We start from the raw sequence: 11206 nt of genomic DNA, 5'->3' as shown, positions 1-11206 counted from the left end.
GAGCATTGTTTATATAACAGGTTCTCAACTTGTGGGTCATGACTATTTCACAGGGGTTGCCTAAGACCATCGGAAAACACAGATATTTATATTATGGTTCATAACATTAGCAAAATTACAGCTATGAAGCATCAATGAAAATAATTTTGTGGCTGGGAGTCACCACAACATGAGGAACTGTATTAAAGGATCACAGCATTAGGAAGGTTGAGAACCACTGGATTATCCAGACTTCTCGCCCTCTACTTAAAGCTAAACTTCATCTCATGACCCCAAAGATGCACTGTGAGTCACTAGACCTCTTTATTCCTCTTTCAAATGTGGACACATTGAGTAACTATCCCCTTTTCCCCTGATTTTTGTTATTACTTTGTCTGTTTAATTGGTCTGTGGAGGACAGGTAATGGAGTCTGGCTTGTTAGGGCTGCCAGGATCCAGGCTCTGACCACAGCAACATCCGTAACAAGAAGCAATCATCAGTGAGCTCTGAGCAGAGGAGCGGGGTGGTGAGGTAAAGAGCGTGAAGGCGGCAGGAGTGTGTGAGAGGGGCTGGAGAGGAAGGAGCAGAGGGCACTGTCGCAGGACGCCACAGCAAAGAATGTGTGTCTATACCCTAACCTCCCGGTGCTGGGAAAGGCAGGCTGCTGGAGGGAATGGCTTTAACTAACACCCACCCTCCACTTCAGCACTTGAAATAACCATCCAGCTGAGTGCGTACATCTAGGCTGATCTGAAAAGCGATGCCAGCATTCCTTCACAATGTCACCTCGTTATCACGTCACACTGCTTATTTAAAACAACTCTGTGTGGTTGGAGAGTCACCTGGGCGAGGGATTCCTCCCCTAGAGCACCTTCTCACAGAACCAAATGGATCGCAGAAGAAGGGTGAGTGGGGTTTTAATGACCTCAGGGCACAGGGAAAAGATAGTACACCTTGCAAGAAGGAGCAAGGCCCGCGAATCACGAGAACAAAGAACCTGTCACTCTGAGTCTTGGGTGTAGCTTTTATTGAGATTGGTAAGAAACTCTGTTCTGCCCAGGGTGACTCAAAATCTGTGCTCCATCTTGTCAGGCCAATTGAGGAAGAAATAACTGCATTCCATGATCACTGGCTTAACTTTTCTGTTGGCTCAAGGTTGTTCAGTGTAGCCCAAAACTTGGGTGGATGTTTGATATAAGAAGCTAGTGTGAGAGCCAAAGTTACATTTGGAGTTTTAATGACTATGCCTAAGAGACCCATGAAATAAAAACGCCTCTGATCTGCAAGCCCCTTGCCCAAGGACAGAGAGTTCCTGAAATGCTGGTGGCTGTTGTTTATGGGAGATAACAAGTCACATGTTTTTCACTCCCCTAAACAAGTTTGTTTAACCCATCTATACCGGATATGCTTGATCACATGTGGGCGGGAGGTTCACAGGCTAGAGGTACATCAGGATGTATGCTTGCCCCTGATTGGACCTGATGGGAAATGCAATGAATCATAGGTTTTCCTTCTAAGTCACTGCAAACTGGAATTCTGGGCCATCCATCTGGCCAGTATTTAATTGCAGTTTGCTTCAAATTTGGCTTTAAATTGTGGTAGTGGTCTTATTCTCGATCGAAATTGTGGTAGTGGTCTTATTCTCCATCAATAGGATTAACACTAGTCACATTTATTACCAAATTTACTTTTTTTGTGTTTTTTTTTTTTTATTTTGTTTTACATCTCCTCCCTCCTCTCCACCCAGTTCCTCCCCAGCACCTCCCCTCCGCCACTCCTCCTCCTGACATGGCCCTTCAGACATGGCCCCCCCATGGATATCCATCCAGCCATGGTATATCAAGTTGCCATGAGATGAGGCATCTCCTCTTCTGTTGCGGATGGATAAGGCAATCCCGTGTCGGGAAGAACTGTTTGTGTTGACTGCTCTGTGACCACCAGTGGAGTCTGACCTCAGTTCAAAGAGCAGAGTCCACATTCAGCTGGCGGAGGTGGACAAAGAGTTTCCTGGCAAACTGAGAGGGAGATAGAAAGACACACAAAGGAGAAAAGGAGGGGCCAAGGGGTTGCGTGGTCTTTTTGATCCACGAAGTGGAGAGGGGAAGGATTGTGGCTAGGTCGCTCTGTGGATTTCTCAGGTTTATTCCCTAATATTTATCCCTGAGTTTTATTTTTTTAATAAAATGACAAAAGAAATAGAAATATCTGGCACCCAGTGTGCGGTGACATCACATGGTGGTTTTTAAAACTGCCACTTCCCCTTGTGACCCTGTGCTACCACGGGTCACCAGCTTTTCACGCCAAGGGCTTTTCCTGTTGTGATCTGCACAGCCACCCCACCCCGAACACTCCCACACCCCCACCACCCTCGTCACCCTCACCCCTGGCTCTGCAGCCACCTGAGTCAGCTGCTCATCACTGGCCCTGTCATTCAGGGCATTCAGTGCCCCCACCACTGCATCCTAGCCAAGCATGCTTCTTCTGCTCATTTTCCCCTCATGCCTGCTTCTCAGGCTACTCCCTCTACCTCCCTGCATATCCAGCACAAATACAGGGGGGTGGGGGTGGAGCAATCCAGCTGCTCCTCTCCCAGGCCAGTCCTGTGTGGACAGTACAAGTGCCAAGCCTATATAAAACTAGTCCAGCTGCCTGGTACCCCCCACGCCACCACCGCCATGGCCCTCACCCTCCACAGCCCCTGCTTGGGGCTCAGGCTTTTACTACTGCTGCCATGGCTATAAGCTGCTGAAGGGACCAGCCTTGCATGACCCTGCTGAGCAGCCACAGCTGGCCATCACTAGCAACAGGTGGGGCAGTCCTGTCCCACGCTGCTGTGTCCCAGTCACATGGATTTCTCCTAACAGTTCTCTATGTTAGCTGTTCAAGCAGCTCAGTCCCCCTCCCCACATGGTGCAGCCCATGAGCAGCCACAGTGGTCCCTAGCTCATGTGTGGGGGTTATCGTGGCTAACTGGGGCACCCTGACACCAGCTGCCATCACTGCCACCACTCAGGTTGGAGCTCATTTGTGCCTGGCTGGTCCCCAAGCTGCTAGGTGCTGAGCCAGTGCCATTGGCTGCTCTTGTATTTGGCTCTCTCCCTTCATAACAGCTCCCCTCCTGCCTCAGTGCTATGCCTGCCCTCTCCACTGGCACAGTCGGACATCACATGGTCACTGCAGCTGATTACCCTCATACAGCTCCACCTACACTATCAGCAGCATCAGAGCTGGTAAGACACTTGGGAATTTTTAATCGGGGAATCAGGTTTAAAAAAAAAAAAGAGGAAAATCTTTCCCATGTTAAGAATTAGAAATATCACAATGTAGGGGTTTAGGACTATGTTTAGTGCTACTATGGATGGCTTGCAAATGGAAGTAATAAATGAGGGGATAAACAAATTAGCTGAGATTGGCATAATGTTAATCATAATTATTATTGGCTTAGTAATTCATATTTTAGCCTTTAAAAAGTGGTTTGATAACTGTGCCAAATATGATAATCCGACTGATAAGATACAAACCTTAGAAAGCCTTACTATTGATAAAGTATAAGCTTTAGAAATACTTATTACTGATAAGATACAAGCCCTGGAAGACTAATGAAAAGAAGAGAAATCTTCAGACACAATCAGGAATTTAGAGCAGAACCTACCACACCATTGCATTATGAATTGGAAGAGGAGTGGTCCAAGGATATTAGAAAACCAACCTTAATTTATCCAATTACCATAGAAGAATGGCCACTATATGACAGGTATCCCCAAGGCTATGGAGAAACTAACTGGAATCCTGCCAAAGTGTTAGATTTGACATCTCAGGAAGTAATAGCTTCATACGCTATGCATTCACCTTTTGTGAAGCTGATGTTAAATTCATGGGCAACTAGAAACAGAATTATTCCACAAGACTGGAAAGAGTTAGTTACAGCAATATTGAAAGCTGGTCCTCAGTTATAATGGAAAACATGGTGGAGAGAGGGAGTTAGGGCCATAGAACAATGAAGTAGGGCTAGAGGTATTGAAATTTCCCAAGACCAGTTTCTTGTTGAAGACCAGTATGTTGATTTGATGTGGAACAATCTTTGTATACTGTAAATATGCATTGCTTTCATTGTTAATAAAATGCTGATTGGCCAATAGCTAGGCAGGATTTTCAGGTCAGAGAAAACACTGGGAAGGAGGGCAGAGTCTGAGGACTTGTGAGCCAAATAGGGAAGAAGCAACATGGGAAGTTCATAGATGAGGTAAACGAGCCTCGGGGCAACACTTAAATTAACAGAAATGTGTTCATTAAAGTTGGAATTGCTGGCTGGAGACAAGGCTAAGCTATTGGCCAAGCATTTATAATTAATATTAAGTTTCTGAATGGTTATTTGGGAGCAGCTACTGAGACACAGAGAAACTCTGCCTACACTGATTTGGAAAGACAGTCTATATTTGATGATCACACCTTGGCTCTATGCCATTTGGCAGCTTTGAATGCTTGGGACAGAGTTGAAGAATCAGGAAAGAGGACTGAGCCATTTATTAAAATTATACAAGGCCCAAAAGAAGCCTTTGCTGATTTTTTACAAAGATTGCCTTCAGCTGTAAATAGAATGATATCAGATTCAGAAGTTAGGCAAATATTAATTGAATCTTTGGGTTTTGAAAATGCTAATTCACAGCCGGGTGGTGGTGGTGGTGGTGGTGGTGGTGGTGGTGGTGGTGGTGGCGGTGGCGGCGGCGGCGGCGGCGGCGGCGGCGGCGGCGGCGGCGGCGCACGCCTTTAGTCCCAGCACTCAGGAGGCAGAGCCAGGCGGATCTCTGTGAGTTCGAGGCCAGCCTGGTCTCCAAAGCAAGTTCCAGGAACGGCGCAAAACTGCACAGAGAAACCCTGTCTTGAAAAACCAAAAAAAAAAAAAAAAAAAAAAAAAAAAAAAAAAAAGAAAAGAAAAGAAAAGAAAAGAAAAAGAAAATGCTAATTCACAATGCAAGAGGGCGATCAGGACTTTAAAGACAAGATCAGCACCCATAAATGAATGGATCCAAAAACACAGTTGATACTGGACCTTATACACATGATGATACTTGTATAGGAGAGGTGATTTCCAAAACACATCAATAAAAATCAAATGGTCAGATGTTTCAATTGTGATAAACAAGGTAATCTAAAACTGGATTGTAAGCAAGGAATTCCTAGAAACAATGTTTTTCTAGCGATAATCCAAACAGTAGGCCCCAGCCTTCTGGAGTATGCAGACGGTACTGTAAAGGCTGACATTGAACTAATGAATGTAGATCATCAAGGGACAAGTAACCCTTTGCATTGGAAAACACCTTAGGGGGCCTCTTACAGGCCCCAACATCAAATTTGGTTTAATCATTCCCTGTCAACATGGGGGAAACTCCTCCACAGAGCAATAAAAGTACCTAGTGTAGCCGAGCGGTGGTGGCGCACGCCTTTAATCCCAGCACTCGGGAGGCAGAGGCAGGCGGATCTTTGTGAGTTCGAGGCCAGCCTGGGCTACCAAGTGAGTTCCAGAAAAGTTCCAGAGAAACCCTGTCTCAAAAAACCAAAAAAAAAAAAAAAAAAAGTACCTAGTGCCTGTTGTTAAAAACCATACTGCTCTGAATGACAGAAGAGCTTCAGTAGATAAAGCAAAATTTTCAGGAAAAACCATAAAATAAATATTTTGGCAAATTTCTATAAATGACCAAAGACCATAGCTAAAAATATGGGTAAATTGCATTGTAATTGAAGGTTTAGTTGACACAGACACAGGTGTAACAATAATTTTACTAAAATCTTGGCATCCAGATGGGTCTCTTCAGGAAGTAAATGTTCAGCTTCTTGGGATTGGAACTTTATCTCAGGTAAAACAAAGTACAAGATGGGTCAAGTGTGTAGGGCCAGAAGGACAGAATTAAATCAGCCTGTATATGTTAAAGTTGTGTTGACCTCAGAACCAAGATAAGTGTTACTTTGGGGAAGAGGTTTTGCTTTTATTTCCACAGGAGAAGAAAAGCCATGGATACCATCAAGATTGATATAGATTAGATTTGAACAGGAGAGACCTCTTGATTAGGAAAGTCAACAGTTCATCAAACTGCATGTCCATTCCATCTGAATTAACTTCTAAGACTTAACAAATGTCTTTCATTTGATCAGGCATAACCTGCCAAAAAGGGAAACTCCCCAAAGTTAGGGTTGGGGCAGAATTTTGTTTTTGTCTTTCCAGGAGAATAAAAGCATCCAACTAAGGAATCTGAAGACCCTGGACAAATGAAATCTCTAAAGAAAAGTGAGAACTGTCCAGAGAAAATGTCTCAAGAAAAGGAGTAAATTGGCCTGATGGTATAGCACACTTCCAACAGGATAAAATCTCATAAATCTTTCAAAATGTTTGTTTCTGATATTCTCTACGACATGTTAGGCAGATGGTCTTTATGTAGTCCCAACCCAATTAAAAATTAAAGCTAGCTTTGGAGTTGGAGTGTGGCTCTCTCCTTCTCTAAACCCAAGCATGCTTGTTAAAAGAAAATCCAAAGTCTCTGTTTCATGTCAGAAGAGCTACCTGGTATGGGACAAAAGAAAACCAAAATTAAGGGACTATTCTAGTGTCACTGATCTCATAATCCCTTGAGTTTATTTTAACTCTTTAAAACTTTTCTTAAGGTATTATCTCAAAATTTATAAGATTACTATATGTATGTATATTTAAACTTTCTGTTGTGATATTAATGGTCATATAGAGTACTAATCCTAGATTTAGGTTTCACCTAACTTCCTGTATGTGATTTCAGGCTTGAGTCTGAAGCAAGTAATTAAGAATTAAGGCTGTGTATCCCAGATGCACTTAATAGAGTACAGTCCTTTAACCTCTCTAAGACCTGCTACATATGACATTTAAAATGTTAAGTTTTCCGAAGTGAATTGTGAACATTCCTAACAGCAACCTTTGAAGTCTCCAAAAAGATGAGGGGGCCCCACAATGACAATTACCCCGGATTGTGGTAATGCTACTAAGCTGACAAGCACCATCCAAAGATCAGCTTTGGACTACAAACTACTCAGGACAATTTCAAGATGGTTAGCTAAGATGGTCCAGCCTCATAGACTACTCCCACCATGACTTCAGATAAGCCTTACATTATCCCACCCCACTGAGACTGGACAACAGCTAGCTTCCCTAGGATTTGACCATTATCTTAATTTTCTCAGAGTCCCCTAAAGATGTTCTCACCCCCAGACAACAGGAAGTAGTTTTAAGAACACAATGCCCACATTCCCAAGAAGTGGAGTAGATGATGGTTTTTGATCAGTAGGTGAGTTATGGATGTTTATCATCATTTAAGGGGGTCAGTTACAAGTTGTTATTGGTCATGGTCAGGGAGGGAACTAAGCAAAGGAGGTTAGACTCAGGATCTCTTTCTGAAAAGGAAAAAGGGGAATGTAGGAATGATAGGACAAAAGGGCAGATTATTGAATCTATTTTAAACTAAAAAGCAACTATTAATCTCAAATACGTTATGTTGGTATAGAGTAAGGTTATTTTTGTTAGAACATACTCTATGTGTGTTTTTAACTCTTAAGATATTTTTATATTGATACAAATTTAAGGTTATTTTTGTTACAATGTATTTATGTTTCTACTCATGTTTAAGATATTTTCGTGCCTTGATATAAATTTAAGGTTATATTGTTATACTGTATTATATGTTTCTATTTCTTGTTTAAGGTATTGTACCTATGCAGCTCATTTAAAAATGTAATGTAAAGTTCTAGTCCTTGAAAGCTATTTAGGATAATAAAGAAATACAGCTTAATAGTCAGTCATTCATAACAATCAAGCTAATAGCAATATTAAACATATTTTCAAGGTCTGTGGTTATATTTTATTTGTGCTAAAATGTGGTGATATTTTATTTGTATGTTAATAAAGTTTGCCTGGAGATCAGAGGTCATAGCCAGCTATAAACAGAAGTCAGGCGGTGGTAGTACATGCCGTTAATCTGATCACATGGCAGGCAGAGTCTCTGTGTGTTCAAGGACACAGTCAATCGTGGTGACATATGCCTTTAATCCCAATACCAACCTTAGAGACCTGGAGGTCTGTATAGATAGGCAGTGACGAGGAATTGAGGTAGCTGGGCTAAGAGCCAATGAGAAGGCAGAACAGCAAGGCAATAAAGGTACAGGTTAGACAAGAAGAAGCTGGTTCTCTTGGGAAACTATGGTAGCATGGTGAGCTAAGGTTAGTTTGGTGGCTATCACTATCACTTTGATTTCTACGACTTTCACCCCTGTATTTGGCTCTGTGTTTCTTATTTAATAAGACTGTTTAGAAATTTGTCTACAAAGGTCAAACACATATTTTAAATAAATAGATGGTCTTCAAGCACTTCCAAGACCTACAGAATATGGCATTTTAATGTTTTAATAACATAAGGCTTTTTATGACATTGAGACATATCTGCTCCTGACAGCATTGCTTTAGTCCAAAAGAGGATGATGTGCATTTAAAAACCTCCATATGGAGTTTGCTTTCACTTGTGGCAAATTTAGCCATTGGGCAAAGAAACTGCCCTTGCCTCGATTGCTGACAATATGTTGTCCAAATTGGACAAGCAGGACACAAAAGAAGACAAACTTTGCCAAGACAAGGTGAGACAGTCCTTCAAATTTTCTGCTTCACAGAAAAGTCTGTCAGATATTATAGGCCTATAGGCCAAAGATGGATGCCCCAGTGTTACAGAGGTACCTTGGAATACTGTCCAGGCAGCAGGCTGTTTCTGTCATTTCTTAGTTTTGGAAATTGTTTGCTTTGTACTTCCTGTTTACTCAGGTAATATTATATTCTTCTTGGGTCTCTGATGGAGTTGAGACAAAATAGCTATTGTTACAGTTTTCCTTATTACCAAATTCAAAAAAGAAACTCACAAATAGGTATAAAATGTATAATATTGAGAGACATAAAAGCTTAAATTGTTTGTCTAAAAAATGTTTGAGGTCTAAAAAGACAGTTTTAAGATGGTAATACAAGTTATGATAGAAAATGGTTTAGGTATAAAACTTTAAATTCATCAAGATAAGATAGATAATAGATCATTTTCTCTGAATTTGCCAAATAAAAATGGACTGGATATTGTGAATGTAATTCTTATCTGATAGCTGTTCTTATTGTTTATGGTTTTATTATGTTAGAGTTAAAACCTTTCCTTTTTATTTAGACAAAAAGGGGGTACAAAGAATCTAAATTTAATTCCTTATGCTTGTGAAGCAAGCATGTAACCACTGGGCCACCTCCCTAGCTCCAACATTTTATAATTGAGTAATAGAGTCTTAAATTTGAGTAATGTACAACTGACTTGAGAATTTTGTCATCCTTAGCATGTTAGCTCCCACTCAGAGTCCTGTTTACATCACTAAGATGTTCACAAGCTTTACAACCCAAAAAACAAAACCTAACTACACAATATAAACACTGCAGGGGTAAACCAAGCATATGGAGCAGTGTGCACAGATGTCACAGTAAACTATAGCAGAGTCATTGTTGATCCTAAGTGATTTCTAAATAAAGGCGTTGTAACACTTCCTGGGTTTTTAATTGTCACGTAGCTGAAGTTAAAATATTGGTATTTTTAGATACTTTAATGATTTCTAGAGACAAAGGGATAGAATATTTGAAATTGGAATTATTTGATAAGCAGCTTTAACTTCCTGGCTTGACTGTCTATGCTATGGATATTGATAATTTCAGGGTTTATGTTGGAACTGCAAGAATTTTCTCTTCATAGAGAGATACATAAGCGGCATGATTTAGTTTTAGTTTGTAGTAATCAGTATGAAAAGGGGGAAAAACTGGCACTATTGAAGGGAATAATTTGAAATGACCACATTGCAGGCTACAGAGCCCTCTGTGGACTTCTGGGACAGAGGCACACAGAAGCAGGAGGCTCCAGCTGGCTGCTTAGAGAAGGGAAAATGACTGACTTACCCCTCACTGGGGTGTGACTTGCTTGCTTAAACCCCATGAGGATAGCCTGGGGGGGTTAAAGCCTAATTGGTGGAGGAGCGCGAGGAGAGGGCTCAAAAAGTAAAGCGACATGAGGACTGGAATCCAGGTCCTCAGCACCCACATAAATACCAGGTGGCCATGGTGTCCTGTAATCACAGTGTGCAGGGAGCAGAGATGGGGACCCCCACCCGCAAGGTGACTTGTTAAGCTCTGGTTCTGTTGTGAGACCCTGTTTATATACACACACATGCATGTGCACCACACACACATATGCAAAAACAAGCAAACAAACTAATGTATTAATGCATACCTACAATCCCAGAACTTAAGAGACTGAGACAAAAGGATTGCGACTTCGAGCCTACCTGGGCACTGTGTACAGTGAAACCCTGCTAGGGAGCTGGTGGAGTGGAATGGAACCTCAAACCCAAACAAAATTCCTTGTTCTCCTCTTTAGAAACTCGGGTCCCACTGCCAAAAAGCAACTACTGGACACGGATGCCACCAGAGCAAGCGTAGGGACAGCTCTTCTTAGAGCAGTCCCAATTTTTAAAGATAACACCCAATCCCAAAGTCTGCATTTCTTGCAGAGGAAGGAAATTGTCACGTAGCCACATGATTCCAGATGACAGCAGGGATCAGCGGTCTCACAAACACTCCCCTTTTTCAGGAATCACATGGTAAGTTTATCTCTTCCTCGGTGCACTGCATGAACTTGACCTAAGCAGGAAAAACCTCATTTCCCTTCATTTTGTTGTTCCATCCAGAATTTACCTTCCAGGGGCTGGAGAGATGGCTCAGCGATTAAGAACACTGGCTGCTCTTCCAGAGGACCCGGGTCAAATTCATCTGTAACTCCAGTTCTGGGAGATCAGACACCCTCCATGGCACTACATGCACCTACTGCGCAGACATATGTGCGGGCAAAACACCCATATACATAACATAAAAATAAATAATTCTCAAAAAAAATTTACCATCCAGAGAATATTGGGTTTCTTGCTGCCATAACCCTCCCTGGCATCCAAGTACATGCAAATGATGTGACCCAATGCCTGGGAAAAATCCAGTGGTTATTAATTGTAATATCCCATAATACCAACAGCTGATTCCCCAAGTAGATACTCAGGCATTTGGCTCATCTCTTCACTGGTATGTGTGTGTGTGTGTGTGTGTGTGTGTGTGTGTGTGTGTGTGTGTGTGTGTGTATTAATGCTCTTGACAGA

The 11206-nt window shown here is 41.9% G+C and overlaps 1 long non-coding RNA gene across 1 annotated transcript; it reads left to right on the top strand.

Moving 5' to 3' along the window:
• The first annotated feature begins 3063 nt into the window (after positions 1–3063).
• On the top strand, positions 3064–10955 carry LOC121828880 (uncharacterized). Its single transcript, XR_006071528.2, has 3 exons — positions 3064–3210; positions 10438–10660; positions 10748–10955. It is a non-coding gene; the product is annotated as an uncharacterized LOC121828880 (long non-coding RNA).
• The last annotated feature ends 251 nt before the right edge of the window (positions 10956–11206 follow it).

The sequence above is a fragment of the Peromyscus maniculatus genome, chromosome 4, assembly GCF_049852395.1.
Source record: "Peromyscus maniculatus bairdii isolate BWxNUB_F1_BW_parent chromosome 4, HU_Pman_BW_mat_3.1, whole genome shotgun sequence".
Taxonomy (NCBI): domain Eukaryota; kingdom Metazoa; phylum Chordata; class Mammalia; order Rodentia; family Cricetidae; genus Peromyscus; species Peromyscus maniculatus.
Note: the sequence above shows the minus strand (reverse complement) of the source record. Positions and strands in the feature narration are given on the sequence as shown.